Here is a 15,240-nt window from a genome sequence, read left to right on the forward strand (position 1 = left end):
ATCTGCTCACGGATGGGATGGCTGCAGTGCTAAGAAAATCCCGGGAATTGTATCAACAGAAGATTCTTATTGCACTTGTATTTTTTGTATTAAAGTTTGCATGGTTTCTAATAAAGGATTCAAACCTAAAAAAAAAAAAAAAAGAAGTTACAATATCGAAAAGACATATTTTCAGTATTAGTTTGGTTCTGAATTCACAAGATATGTGTACTTTGCAAAGATGCTGCAATGCACAGTGAATTTTACTGCATACCTCACTTTCAGCAGCTGTTTAAGAGCAAAGGCAACTACAATGAAGGTTTGGTTGTAAACAACACAAGGAGCCCTGGGCCCACAAGGAGGTGGACTCAGGCACCAATACAGCCTGAGACCCCTTTAACATCCATTTCCTCCCAGCACATGGCCTACAGCTGGGCAGTGGGAAGGAGGTTAACCTGGGCTTCGGGGAGGGGGGTGGGAAAGGATGAGGCTCCCTCAGACAGGTTTCAGGCATAAGGCTCTGCTGCAGGATTCCTTACTTTTCCTATAGGAGGTTGGCGTTGGGAACCAGAATTGGAATTTTCACCATACTGCTTACTTTAGCCCATCTCACCTCATCCCATGGCTCCCTGGGAGGGAGCTTCCATATTTAGGTGCCTTTTCTCCAGCAAGGAGTCAGCATGCCCTCCTCAGGGTCCCAAGATCCCTCACTGCCACCTGGGCCTTGTGTATTCTCTTGACTCCCCAACTACCTCTGCCCCTTAGCCTGGTTGTGAGCCACAGAGACTGGAAGAGGGAGAGTGGCATCGGCTGAGCCTCATAGATGCCCCCTCGATGGTGGGGAGAGGGCTGGTGAAGAGGCAAGACAGCCTGCAGCCTTCAGGGTCTGGGGGTCCCTTGTACCACAAAGCTAAAGCTCTTGCTAGAGCCTCAGCTGACAAGCTTGGCAACAGCTATGCTCCCCCTCTGTTGTGTCAGTCAGCACATGCTCTAGGAAAGAGAGACAATATGCCTCCTGGGTTTGGCTTGGGTGAGCTATACAGAGATGTCTTCTTGAGAAGCATGGGGTGGGTTCTTCTCTTCCCTTTGAAGCAGCAGGACTTCTGGCAAAGTACCCTGTTTATGCCATGGAAAGAGAGACAAGAGTTTGGGGAGCAGCCTAAAAAAAGGACACTGTACTGCTTCCTGAGAGTCCCATGAATAGCCTATACGGAAGATTCTCAGTGACCAGGGTTGAAATAAAATCCTCACTCTGGCCAGAATCAGCCCTGTCTGGATAAAGACTCTCTCTAGGGTCTTGCCCTGTCTCTCTCCTATATTTTTGGTCCTACATAGTAGGAGAAGAGGTGAGCCCAGCATGACAGGTAAACAAAAAAGAATATGTGGGTCAATGAAAACCCATTATGCAACTTGCAAAGCTCTTGTGATATAAATTGCTTGCCTGTGGTAGTACAGCAATAGCATCTCATGCAAGGAGACCTTGTTATTCAGTTTAAAGGACATTTCCTTGAAAGCTTACACACATATTTTACTAAATAAAAAGGCACATGAAACAAATATATTGAAAATTCATATTGTTATTGAAATACAAGTGCTTCGGAGATAACATATTGCTAGTAGCAGAAAAAAAATTCATTTCTATCTGGTGCCTGGGCTAGAGTGGCACTCCAGGGCTCCTCCACAGTCTTCAGGGAAAGTCGTTCTGGGAAGCAGAAGGAGAACTTCTGAGACCTCATAGCCTCTTATAGCGACTGTATTGTTCTCTCCTCTTCCGAAACCATCTCTACAATGAGTGAGAAAAAGGAATTAGTTCAGTGTAGTAAACTTTTAGGACCATAATTACAAAAACATATCATGTAAGTTTGTATATCAGTGTTACTTTATACTGAACAGATGAACCTGGTTTCTTATTCTTTTAATTCTATGTGGGGCTGAGGGGCTGAGGGGCTGAGGTGCTGGCAGGCTGGCACAGGGTCCAGTGCTGCTCTAGAATGTGGAAGGCCCTGGTTTCCACCCCAGCACTGCAAAATAGTCCCAGAAAAATGTTCAAAGGTTGCACATCTTGTTTCCCTCTCTACTGTAATTCACACTGTAGGATGTTAGCAGCATTTCCAGGCAGATATACCAGTGTTTACATCAGCTTTATGAGTGCTCGGTTCAGCCTGTGAGCTATAACCTAACTCAAATTCCTCCTGTAAGGATAGAATTTATGCTTGGTTTTAAGCATTTCAAATAGTTTTGGATCATGGAGCCCCTAACCCCAGTATGACTCCACAGAGAAACCCTATGTAAAAGATAACAGCATTACTAGGAGTTGCACATAGTTATATATGGAATATATATATGTGTGTCTATTTATCTATATATAATTAATATAATTATATATACTAAAACGCCTATTTTTATAAGTTAAGTCATGCCTGTTTATAATTTATCCATAGAATACATGTATGTGTAATATATATGTGTCTAAGACATGAAGTAGTTCAGTGTTATTTTTTGTTTCTTTAGGAAGTCATATTCCATTTTGAAATATGCCCTTTGTGCATGGTGAGGCTTCCCTATTCCATTTCCACTCACAAAGGCCTTAACGCTCAAAAGTCATTCCGAGGGGTCTGCAGAGACAGCTCTGTGGTTAAGAACACTTGCTGCTCTTGCACAAGGACCAGAGTTTGGTCCCCAGCATCTATCTTGGATGGATCAAGACTACCTGTAACTCCAGCTCCAGGGGATTTATGTCCTCTTCTGGATTCTTTAGGCACTTGGCCACATGTTTTATATGCGAACAGAGATATACACATCATAAAAATAAAACAATCTTAAAAACATTCTGAAACAGTTTTATGTTAACAACAAAACAATTTCATGGATAAGATGAATGAGTCCAAGACCTAAAGCAAGTTCTAAAATGGCTGTCTTGCCAAATGGCTTTGTTTGGTTTACTGACCTTCACTATGGCTTCAGTCACACCCATCCATCTGGCCAGTTGTTTTCTAAGGGTAAAATGGCAGATGTTCAGTATTTAGCATTATATATGAAAGAAAATATGTGAAGGACCTTTTATATTTGCTCTAAAATGCTGGTCTCATCCCTCACCATCTTTGACATTTATCTTGAAGGTTTTGAAGTTTTAAACAAATTCTACAAGTAATTTTAGTTTATTATTAATGAACCATTTATACACATGAAAACCCATACATGTCCCTAGTAAGCATTTTTAAAAGCAACAACACAGGCACCAACAATATCAAGTGAAATGCTGGTAATACTGGGTATGGTGGTGTAGGAGACACTGCCTCTAAAAACACAAGAAAACCAAACAAAGCAATAGTTGCAAAGCAAATGCATGCAGAGGAATCGTGTGTGAGTTCCTTTGTCAAGACAGAAGAATAAACTCAAAAGAAGATGGATTCATTGGGAGCACATGGAGATTTCTAATTTACAGTTAATACATGAGGACATCCAATGTGCTGAGTGTTGGGGGAAATTAAATGTTACATTTATTTTAATTATTTGGTGTGTGTGTGTGCACACGCTCGTGCGTGCATGTGTATACACGCACACTCCTGTGCCAAAGTGAACATGTGCAGGTTAGAGGGCACCTAATGGAGGTTAGTTTTCTTTTTCCATCATGTGGATGTGGATTCTGGGGACAAAACTCTGGTTCTCTGGGTTGGTGGCAAGTGCTTTTACCCACTGAACCATCATCTTACTAGCCTTGGGAAAGAAAATATTAAAAGCACAACAGACAGAAAAGAAACGTTCAAAGAAAGAAAAAAACAAAAATCAAAAATCAAACAACAACCCTCCACAGTACTGGCAATCCCTTCCCAAATTCCTAGTATAAGGGAGGCTCAGACAATGGGTCCCTGTAAATTCCAGGCCACCCTGGCCTACAGAGTGAGCTCTCGTATCAGAAAACAAGAACAAACAGAAAAAGAAATCTAGATAAGCTGATCTCAGCAAAAAGCTCTTATGGAGCCAGATGCCCAATATTAAGTCTTGTTTTTATGGACCGTTTTCTGTGGGCAGGGTGGCAAAAAAGGGAGGCCAAAAATACTAAAGGAATGTTGTGGGCCAGACTTGCTTGTGCATTTAATCCTGGCACTTGGGAAGGCAAAGGTGGGTGGATCTTCTTGAGTTTGAGGTCAGTCTGCTCTATAATGTGAGTGCCAGGCCAGGGATTTGGTTTTTTGTTTTGTTTTGTTTTGTTTTTTTGTTTTGTTTTTTTGTTTTGTTTTTTTGTTTTGTTTTGTTTTTTTTTTTTGTTTTGTTTTTCGAGACAGGGTTTCTCTGTGTAGCCCTGGCTGTCCTGGAACTCACTCTGTAGACCAGGCTGGCCTCGAACTCAGAAATCCGCCTGCCTCTGCCTCCCGAGTGCTGGTATTAAAGGCGTGCACCACCACCGCCTGGCTAGGCCAGGGATTTGTAATGAGATCTTGGAGGTGGGAGTTAAGGAGAAAAGTATGTTAATGAGTTTATAATTATAAAAAATTTAAAGGCAAAATAAATGATATACAGACATACCAAAAATGTTAACAAGAGCAGGATGCCACTCTGTACTATCCCAACCATAGTGCAGCCTTGCATGTCTCTTTAAAAAGGACCTTACTAATATAGGAGACATTGACTGAAGTTTTCCACTTTGATTCATTTAAATACTGTATGAAAATACCTTCACTCTCATTTTGTACGACTCTCACCCCTACCCCAGAACCATAGTGCAGGACACAGGATCGGGCCTGAATTTTTCAGGTGACAAGTATTTCAAGAGGCAAGTGTTTGCCGGGAATGACAAGATGGCTAAGTTGGTACCTGTGCTTGACGGAAAGCCCTGATGATCTCAGTTTCATGTCTCGGACCCACATGATAAAACTTAATGGTGCAAGTGTTCTCTCGTCTCCTCGTGTAACAAATGGTTCATACACTCGCACATAAGCAAATCCACACAGACATACCACCACCACCGCCACCACCACCACCACCAAATAAATGAGGTTACGTAAAAAAAAAAAAAAAACAAAAAAAACAAAAAAAAAACAAAAAACAAACAAACAAACAACAAAAAAAACCAGAGGCCCTGTGGGGGACCAGGGAGAAAGTCAACGGTCACCACGGGCCAGCACGCGCTCCCGTCAACTAGGACATAAGGCTAGGCAGTCTCTCTCCTCACCTTGCTTCTACACTGAAAAAACAATTGGTCTGGAAAATGCTCTCCAGTTCCTTCAGCTGCCACTGGGTGAATTTATGGCGCAATCGACGTCGTGGCACCTGCCTAGGCACAGACTGGACACTCCCGCCCTCAGCACCCTCAGGAATCGGCTCCTTCGGTTGCTGTTCATTATTCTGGCCTCTGCTGGCGCCGCCATCTTCCTTGTTCATGTCTTCATCTACAAGGCCTACAGCACCGGCAGCGGCGGGACTCTCTTCATTTACTTCGTTGTCTCCTCTCCCTTTTGCTGCTGTGGCTCCCAATGCCGGCTCCTCCTGTCCTGTATCTTCCTCATTTCTTTCCTCTTCAGCCGGCAAAACCTTTGTACCTGCAGTTGGGAAAAAAGAGAAAAACCAGGCTTCGCGGCCTAAAGTAGGCAAGGAGTCGCAGAGATGCCAGTAGCGCATGGCGCCAGTCCGGTCATCTCTCTGACGCCACATCCGTTTCACTCATGGAGACAGTTAAATCATTCCCAGCTACATACTGACCATTCCCCATACCCCCAACCTCATCAACTCCCAGAACAAACAAGTACTTGATGTTGTAACACTCCATACCTTGGGAGCTGTCCATTTTAGTTTTACATCTGTAGACTGAACTGGAACCTCTGGTAATTCTGACGTAGTTCCGGTAATAGGACAGAGCGGTGACCCTTGACCTGGAAGAGATTTCTTCCAGTCCGTTCCACGTTACTACATGTCCAGTTATAGATGTAATGTTCTTGCTTCATGCTCATCACCTGTTGCTATGGATTGAGCCCTGAGGTGCCCTAGTGAGAGCAGTTTGGTGCTGTTATAAGCGGGATGTGTTTCAGGAGGGCACAGTTCTTGGGCAAGTAGAGATGCAGAAATGGCCTTCTAAGCTGCATCTCAGATGAGTCCTCTGACCTTGGTGAATTATCTTCCTAGGGAAGGGATGGTGGTCAACTATAGGAGCCGAATTGAGGGGAGTAAGAAAATATCTCCCAGTAACTCTGGAGCCCTTGAGGAAAATGTTTGTAGAATTGCCTTTTGGTCTAGTGCTCCACATTGACTCCTTGGTTAGTTGGCAGAGAAAAGAAATTAAATCAATGTAATTATCTAGGAGGCCTCTTCCTTTGAACTTTCACACAAAGTGAACTTAGATCCTGTGGTGGTTTGAATAAGAATGGCTCCCCATAGGTATATATATTTGAATTTTTGGTCCCCAGTTGGTAGAAGTATTTGGGAAGGATTGGGAGCTATAGCCTTGTTAGAGGAGGTGTGGCCTTGTTGGAAGAGGCATGGTGTTGGGGGTGGGCTTTCAGGTTTCAAAGGTCCACACCATTCCCTGTTAATACCCCTCCCCTCTGTTGAGAGCTTGTTGAAGATACAAGCTCCCAGCTACTGCTCTAGTGTCATGCCTGCCTACCTGCTGCCATGCTTGCTGCCATGATCGTGGCTTCACCCTCTGAAACAAGCAAGCCACTAGGTAAATACTTTGTTTTATAAGATGCCTTTATGGCAGCGTCTCTTCAAGCAATAGGAGGGTAGCTAAGATAGAGCCTATCGTGCTTCCACGCTCCACCTTTAAGGGAGCTTGTGCAGAATTGCAGGGCCTGCTGGCTCAGTGGACAGATCAGAGGGCTCACCTTCACCAGGGCTACTGGGGTGGGGGTTGGGGGTAGGTTAGTAGTACTGTCAAGTTTTGGTAAGTACTGGTAAAAGCTATGAGAATTGTCATACCTGTGCTGAGCTTCGTCACATTTGTCTTGAGCTAGCACGCGTGTGCGCGTGGGCACACACACACACACACACACACACACACACACACTTCTAATGTCTTCGCTGAACAATCAAAGTGTCAAGAGCAGGCTTTTATGCCTTGGGCTCCATCCCAGAACTGTCAGTCAAGCAGCCCCTTCGCTGGCATGTGGTCAGACTCGTCCCAAGGCAGCCAAATTTTCCCAACATGTTCTGGTCACTCTTAAAATAGAAGGCCCTACACTAGTATCATGTTTCCAGACTGTTCCTTGTTTGGGATGGGAATATCCTGGAGCCTTGGTGCTGGAGTTCCCCTAGGATAAGACTTACCTCATTTTTCTGATAACTACCTCACAAAAAAGGCCACATGTTTATCTTTCCTAGTTCTTCCCTCTTTGCTCTAAATCTCAACATTGCTGTGTCAAGCACAGGAGAAATTTTTTCTATCCCTAGTCTGGTCAAAATAGTAAAGACATACATTTCTGGGCTGGGGCTGTAGCTCAGTTTGCATTGTCCTTACCTAGCATGTTTAAAGGCACAGGATCCCTACGAGTTGCATAAAGCCAGCATGGTGTGTGGCAGTCCTGTAATGCTAGCCTGTTAGGAGATAGATGCCAGAGTCACCCTAGTTTACAAAATGAGTTTGTATTCAGAGAGGGACATATGACACCATCTAAAAATAGAAAATGACATTCTATCTAAAAAAAGACAACCATCTCTTTTCCCCAATTATAATATTGCCATCTACAATAATGAAGTGTGCAAGGGGCCCAATTTAATTTTTAAAATTCACTGACATGTGTTTTTTGTTTTATTATATAATCTACCTGGAGAATATTCCCCATATGTTTGAAAACAATATGTATATTGCTGTTTGTGGTTAGAGCATCCAGTTTATCTAGTCTGCTTTATCATAGTAAGTTTTCCTTTCCTTAGGATATTCTAATTTTTATTAAACATTATTGAAAATGATATATTGAAATCTATATTGCTTTAAAACTGCCCATTTCTCACTTCATATTGTCATTCCAGGTCTGTTTTTTAAAATATTTTGAGACAGTGTTATCTAGGCAGCCCCAAAATTTTACATACCAAAAGATAACCTTAATCTATAATAGCACATGCTACCATCCTCTGTCCCTTTTTGAATAATTGTTTTGGTCACATATAGAATTATCCATCAACAGGGTTTTAAACATTCCTTTCACTGCCTTAAATATATTGTTCATGGTATTTCCTGTCCTCCATGTTTCATGAGGGCACTATTCATTATATCTATATGCCATTGGATATGACGCTTCTTCTTTGCTGCTGTTGTAAAGCAATCTTTTTGTTTATCAAGAGCAGGTGAGTCTTGGTGTAAATATCAAGTTTATGGTGCTTTAAGGTGGTTAGGCTTTCTTCTATGTCTAGTGCTGTAGGATTTGCCAGATTTACCAGATTTAGTCATTTTGCCATTATTTCTCCAAGTGTTCTTTCTTCTTCTTTCTCTAGCCCTGCTATTCCTCCAGGAGTTTAATCAGGTGTCCTCACATTTTTCTTTTTAAATTTATATTTTATTTACTTACATTATGAGGTGTATGCCATGCACTTGTGCAGAAACCATAGGACAACTTGTGGGAATCAGTTTTCTCTTACTATGTGGAGCCTGGGCACCAAACTCAGGATGTCAAAGCTTGGCAGCAAGCATCTTGACCCATGAAATCATCTTGTGAACTCTTACATTTCTTCTTTTTGTCATTGTTGAAAATATTTTTCCATACTATATATCCTAATCACAGTTTTGCCTACTCCATTTTCCCTCAGATTCTCCCCCTTCCCCACCCATTCAATCCTACACTTTCCAATACTTTCAATATTTTCTTCTTCATTCCTCAGACTGAATACTGAACTCAACTGGCCTATCTTCAAGATTGCCCAGTTCTCCTTTTGGTTACTCCAGTGATTTTTATTCAATGATGTTATTTTTGTTTACTTTATAAATAATGTTTTGTTTACTTTATAAATAATGCTGCTAGGATATATCCTTTTAATTCATTTATTTATTGCTGAGTGGAAGGGGCCAGTTCATGTCCCTATGTGGAAAACTTTATCTCCTCCCATTATGTGTGTCCTGAGTATGGAAATCAGGTCATTAGGACTGCTGGCAAGATCTTTTATCTTCAGAGCTATCTCATGAGTCCTTATGTTATCTTTTATTTATAGAATTTTTATTTATTATTTGGAAAAACACTTTGATATTTTTTGTGAACACTTTTCTCTTGAGTTCCTGTAATTCCTTTGTTATAAATTCCTATAGCTTTTTTAGCACATTTATTAGTAGAAGTATTAAAAGCTTAGTGTATCAATCTCAGCACCTGGTTGACTTCTCTCTTTTACTTAAAAGCAATTTTCACTTTATCTATGTATAGTTTGTGCATGTGTTTACACATGTACATTCAAGGTATAAACCCATGTGTTCACGAGGCTGGGCAGAAGTCAATATGGAGTGTCCTCTTCTAACGTCCTTTTCCATGTTATTGTAAAGTTTTTAAAATTTATTTTTGTTATTTTAAGTGCATGTGTGTACAGATGCCTGCAGAGGGAAAGTGTCATGTTCCCCTGGAGCTGGAGTTAGACATGATTGTGAGCCCCCTGGTGAGGGAGGTTGACAAACATCTGAGTCCTCTGGAAGAACAGTGCATACTCTCCAGACTCTTGATTTTTTAAATTTTAATTTGACATTTTATTTATTTACATTTCAGATGCCATCCCCTTTCCCCATTCCCCCTCCCCATTAATCCCCTATCCCATCCCTCCTCCTCCTTTTTTGCTTTTATACTGTTTAAATTACATGCAAGTATTAAGGTCAGTTCTAGGTTGTGGAGAAATGCAATAGATGCAAATAGTCAAGGAACAAGCAAGACAATAAATACAAATAGTTAAAGAACAAGCAAGGCAATAAACAAAATTCTGTGAACACTCCCATGATCACTGTTTCTAAGGGCTTACCAGGATGACCAAAATATCTGAGCCTACTTTCCTGTCCTAGCCCAAAGTCATTTTCATGCCTGAATCCTACTTCTTTGTGCTAGCCTAATATTTAGATTCCTGCCTGTAATTACTTCTTTGTTCCAGCCTAAGATTTAGATTCCTGCCTGAAATTACTTCTTTGTTCTAGCCTAGGCTTTATATTCCTACCTGAAATTACTTCTTTGTTCCAGCCTAATGTCAGATTCCTGTCTGCAGTCCATTTCCTTGTCCTTGGTCTATGTCAGATTCCTTCCAAGCAGCCCATTTCATTTCCTTGTCCTTGGCCAATCAGATTCTTGATTTTTATTTTTAAATTATGTGCATATATGTGTGCCTGAGTGTGGTTTGTACACATGTGTGTGGATGGGTATAAAAAGTAGAAGAGAGTGTCAGATCCCATGGAGCTTGAGGTTACATGCCATTGTGAGTTGCCTTTTGTGGGTTCTGGGAATCAAGCTTAGGCCCTCTGCAAGAGCAGCATGCACTCCTAATTGTAGAGACATCTCTCTAGTCACCCCTATGTTAGCTTTTTCTGGAACAGATTCAGTCTCTAAACCTCAAGCCCACAGTTACAGCTAGATGGGATGGCCAACAACCCCTTTAGAGCTACCTTTCTCTCTCTCAGAACCAAGATTTAATTGTTTGCTATTGCTTTTACATCTATGTTGGGGATCACAATCATATCTTTATGCTGGCTTGGCTGTCACTTTCCCTACTGAACTATTTCCCAGCCCCAGTTTTTAAAAGTGAGATGGAGACCTCATGTAGTGTACACAGGCTGTTCTTGAACTTGCTGTGTAGCCAAGGAGGACCACAAAAGTCTGATTCTCATACATCTACTTCTCAAGTGCTGTGATTACAGGTCCTGTCCATGGTGTTCAGCTCTTACTGTTTCTACCCTCACTTTCCCTATGAGCGGACCCCACTGTCTGTACCACTGCATGCTAGCTTTTTTCCCCTTTCATTTAAAATATTTAATTTCATTTTAAAAATGGGAAGCCCCAGTCTAGAGTAGCTGCAGCTGCCACAGATGGAGAATGGACAAGAGAGGAAAAGTTTGCCAGGAATGTGGAGGTCCTCTGAACTGTCAGAACCACGAAAAGTCACATCTGCGCTGTCTGTTTAAATGACATTGCCTTGGTAATTTAGACACATACCTTAACTGTCTCAGAAGACACTTGAAACAGATATAATGAGAATTCAGCTCTATATTGTAAATACAAGGGCTGAGGGGCTAAGTGTGTAATGACAGGATGTTGGTGGCAGCAAAATCTAAGACCTATGACAGAATTAACTGTTGGCTCATGCCACAACTGGCCCCAAAAGTTCCACACAGAAAAGGAGGGCAAGGAAAATAATTGAGAGGAGTCTAGTTATTATTTCATTGCTTGTGTCCTGTGAACCCCATGGGTTGTCTTAAATGAAGTTTCTGTCAAAGTTGAGGGCTGGGGTGAAATCCTGAGTTGGAGGGGCAGGGGCGGGGATCATCTGTGTTTAGAAAAAACTACTGTTCCTCTTTAGGGTCTTACATTGTCTCTCTTGTAAATTTGCATGTGTTAAGAGTCAGGATGAGAACAGTATGAGGGGGTGACAAAAAATAAACACGTGGGTCAGGGTAACCATACTATGGAAGTTAGAAAGTTCCTGTAACACACAGGGCTTACTGACTGTGATGCAGAGACATTACCTCCTGGAAACAATGTCGTTCTGTTTAAATGACATTTCCTTGATATCAGACATGTATCTTAACAATCTCAGAAGGCACACAAAGCAAATATATCGAGAATTCAGCTCTTTATTACAAATACAAGTTTTGAGGAGATAACTGTGTAGTAACAGGGTTTTGGAGGCACAAAATCATCTGCCTATGGTGCCTTGAGCAATCGTGGCTCCTCCACAACCTTCAGAGAATGATGTTTTGGGAAGCAGGAGGAGGACTTCTGAGCATTTACAGCATCTTATAACTCCTGTATTTTTCTCTCCACTTCAAAAGCCATTTCTCCAATGATTAGGAAAAAGGAATTGGTTCAGTGTAGTATAACCATTAGGATTATAACTAAAGTACTTAATAAAACCCAGCAAGAATCTACAGTATTATATTATCAACTAAAAGCTATATTGACTTTGTCCTTTCCTATTTGAATTTAGGTCCTACCCCACACTTTGAAACCTAGACCTGGCACCATTATTAAGGCCAAGAACCTGTAGCTAGAACAAGTCCTAGGGGGAAACTCCCTTTCTATTACTCTGCTAAATCAGCATAGCATTAAACTGACACTCAATGGTATATTGTTCTAACTAGTGCATTTCTCAGCCTCATTAGAGAAACCTCTATTTCTGGTAGACGGTGATCAACATAGAGATCTACTACAGAGCAAGGCAGAGAAAACACGAGATTGAAGAAGTCTCATCCCCAAATAGAACACATATAGCACACGTCCTCCTCCCAAGGCTCAGAGATCATTTTGGGAGAGAGGATGGGAAAAGGCTGTGCATGACCACAAGGAACAGTGTTTTCTTGGTACATCAGGGTATATGTGTATGTATGTGTGTGTGTGTGTGTGTGTGTGTGTGTGTGTGTGTGTGTGTATATATATATATATATATATATATATATATATATGCACATATCTAAGAATATTTAAGTATCGCAAATTAGGGTCACAACCAGAGTATGACTCTCCAGAGAAATGCTTTCTAAAGCACACCACCAGCCTTGGCCATATACCTTTAACCCCAGCACTGGGGAGGCAGAAGCAGGAGGTCTACACAGGGAGGGCTACACAGGGAAAGTCAACCTCAAAAACAAACACACACACACATATACACAAAAGAATACTAGCCTTACAATCTTTATATATATGTCTCTCTATATATACACATACATAATTTTTAATGTGTGTATACATATATATCTTACATATCTCTATATAATACTATTTTACATGTAATACGTATACACTTTCTAAGTTAAAATGCATATAATAATTTACCCACAGGATACACATATGTGTAATATATATGTACTTAGTGAAAATAAGCTTGGTAAAATTCTTTGTTCCTTAGGAAATTATGTGTCTTCTGGAAATGAGCCATTTTTGATTAGTAGTCCTGTCTGAATATTATTGTGCTACTATATATATAGACAGGGCTACTATTCTGTCTGGTTACTTTTAGACCATTTTTGGTTTTTCGAGACAGGGTTTCTCTGTGTAGTCCTGACTGTCCTGGAACTCACTCTATAGACCAGGCTGGCCTCGAACTCACAGAGATCTACCCACCTCTGCCTTCCAAGTTCTGAGTTTAAAGGCATTTCTTTCTTATTCCATATTCTACCCATAAGGACCACAAATCTCCAAAGCCATTTTCGGTTGGTTTTAAGTGATGGTTTAGTGGTTAATGCTTGTTGCTCTTATAGAGGACTTGAGTTTAGCTCCTAGGACCTATTTGGGCTGCTTATAAATATGTGTACTTCCAGCTCCGTGAAATATATGCCCTCTCCTGGCTTCCTTGAGCAGCCACACACATATGGCATGCATGTGTGTACATGTGCCAAAACACACATTAAAAAAAACTAGAGATAAATCTTTTAAAAGACATTTTGAAACATGGTTTGTAAATGTTATCAAAGGCAACACAGAGAACCAAAAGGACTTACAGATAAAGTAAGTTCTAGAATGGCTGTCCTACTGACTGGCTTTTCTGAGTGGACTCACCTGCACTCTGGCTTCACTCACATCCATGGATCTTGCCAGACGTTTTCTAAAGGTAAAAATGGAAGACATTCAGCATTTGAAGTTATGGATATGTGAAATGAAATATGAGAAGAATATTTTATTATTGTTTTCAAAGGTTTGTCTCATTCCCTACTTTCTCTGATATTCACCTTGAGAATTTTGAGGTGCTTATTACCAAACTACCATTAATAGATATTAAAACCCCAGCAAGTCTCTAATAAGCAATTTTAAAAGCACTAATGAAGACAGTAAAAACCTCAAAAGAAATTCTCCTAACACAGGTGACAGTGGTACAGGAGACCCTACCTCAAACAAAACAACATAAAACAAGGCAAAAACTACAAAACAAATGCCAACAGGAAAAACCTGCACGAAGTGTTTGTCAGGATAAAAGGAAGCTCCAGTCAAGAAGCTTAATGGAAAGTATCCAAAAAATTTTAATATTCAATTAACCATGAGGTACTTCAATCTGCTAATTATCAAACAAATGAAATACCACACTTCTTTTTTAAATGTATTTTTTTTAATGTGTGCATGTGTCTCTGGTGCACATGCAGAGAGGTCATCGTCTGCTATGTGTGTCCTCAGAGTGGACCTCAGGTTCTCATAGCAAATGCCTTTACCTGCTGACCCATCTTCCAGTCCAGGTAAAGAACTATTACAAGTCATAGCAGACACAAAGTGAGTATTAGAAAACCTCACAGCACTGACTGCCCAGTCCTGGATTCCAAGTATGATGGAAAGCTGAGGCACGAGCTCCCTGCAAGTTCCAGGGAAACCATGCTGCACAGTAAGATCTTGGATCAGAAAGCAGAAGAGAACCTCTGCACACACCTCCACCCCTGCCAGAAAAACAAATAAACAAGCAAACAAAAACCATATGGTGGTATGCCTTCAATCATAACACAAATGGCCTAATGGAGAAGGGGCTGGCATTGGAGTCTAACTGGGAGATAACTTTGAACTTCTGATCTACCAGCCAAATAAGGGGATTACAGACATGCACCACTTCGTTCTCATTCAGCCTGGTTTTTGTTGTTGTTGTTTTGTTTTATCTGTTTATTTTAATATTTTAAAGAAAGCCTTCCACTCTGCAGCTCAGGCTAGCTTGGCACTCACTACCATAGCAAGATGGTTCAGAGAAGGTGCTTGCCTGCTTGCCTGAGTTCAAAACCCAGGACCCACATGATGCAAGCAAAGAAACAACTCCCACAAGTTGTCATCTAGCCTCCAGATGTGCAATCTTGTGAACATGCACACACAAGTACAGCATGTGCAAACACACACACACACACACACACACACACACGCGCGCGCGCAGTCTTAAATAAAAGAAATTAAAGAAGTGCATCTAAAAATAAAAGGCAGACAAGGAGGAGACCAGGAGGGAGGAGAAGCTCTCTGTGTACTCCATTTCCCCAACAAACTGAAGCCAGCTAAGCAATCTACTTATGCTTCCGTAGTGCTGATGTAGTGATTTCTTTGTAAGATGCTCTCTAGCTCTTGTAGCTGCAGCAGGGCGAACCTGTGTTGCTGATGGGGGTGGTATTCAGGCACCAACACTCTCACAGGATTAACA

General features: G+C 41.2%; 1 pseudogene; it reads right to left on the reverse strand.

Annotated features, from left to right (window-relative positions):
- Positions 1-1,711: 1,711 nt before the first annotated feature.
- On the reverse strand, positions 1,712-5,927 carry LOC117694357 (uncharacterized; annotated as a pseudogene).
- Between the last annotated feature and the right edge of the window lie 9,313 nt (positions 5,928-15,240).

This window comes from Arvicanthis niloticus, chromosome X, assembly GCF_011762505.2.
Source record: "Arvicanthis niloticus isolate mArvNil1 chromosome X, mArvNil1.pat.X, whole genome shotgun sequence".
In the NCBI taxonomy this organism is placed as follows: Eukaryota; Metazoa; Chordata; class Mammalia; order Rodentia; family Muridae; genus Arvicanthis; species Arvicanthis niloticus.